The following is a 574-nucleotide window of genomic DNA, read 5'->3' on the forward strand; positions in this document are numbered from 1 at the left end:
CCCTCTGAGCTTCAAGAATCCACACTTCTGCACCCAAGTGATTTGGATTTTATATAAACAAAAATACTCTATCTATTGCTCTAAGTGACCCCATACTACTTAAATGAATAAGCTGCATGTAAAGGAAGAGCAAACATGAAGACATTAGAAGTAAAATATCCGAATCTATGGTGTATTTGTATTTTTCTTAGGACAAATACTTTTGAGAAATGCAATGCTTAATGTAATCTGGCTGCTTCGCTTGGTAGCAACAGGGTGTGGTATCCAGAGGAGCTTCCTGCAAAGAAGCCACCTGTGCTGTGAAATGCGCAGCCAGCAGGCACTGTCTTGGCCGCTGGGCACGTAGACCACCTTGCCGGCTGGTAGTGTGGCTCCCCCACCCACCTCTCCCAGGCGGGTTGGAATCAGGGGTCGTGCCTTCAGACCTACCTGGAGGATATCTTGCGCGCTGAATGGTGGGGCTGTGGGTCTCTCCAGCGGAGGCTGAGAGTGAAGGAGGCGGAGACGGACGACTAGGCGAAGCGGCCGCGGTGCTGCCCAGCTCCGCTGAGGGTCCAGTCCCAGGGCCGGGGCT

The 574-nt window shown here is 51.9% G+C and overlaps 1 protein-coding gene across 1 annotated transcript in view; it reads right to left on the minus strand.

The window, feature by feature from the left end:
• NR4A3 (nuclear receptor subfamily 4 group A member 3) overlaps positions 1 to 568 on the minus strand; it is a 30,145-nt gene extending 29,577 nt beyond the window's left edge. The window contains exon 1 of the mRNA XM_006758602.2: positions 430 to 568. The gene's annotated coding sequence lies outside the window, so the exon portion shown is untranslated. The remainder of the gene's footprint in view (positions 1 to 429) is intronic.
• Between the last annotated feature and the right edge of the window lie 6 nt (positions 569 to 574).

This window comes from Myotis davidii, unplaced genomic scaffold (assembly GCF_000327345.1).
Source record: "Myotis davidii unplaced genomic scaffold, ASM32734v1 scaffold534, whole genome shotgun sequence".
Classification (NCBI taxonomy): domain Eukaryota; kingdom Metazoa; phylum Chordata; class Mammalia; order Chiroptera; family Vespertilionidae; genus Myotis; species Myotis davidii.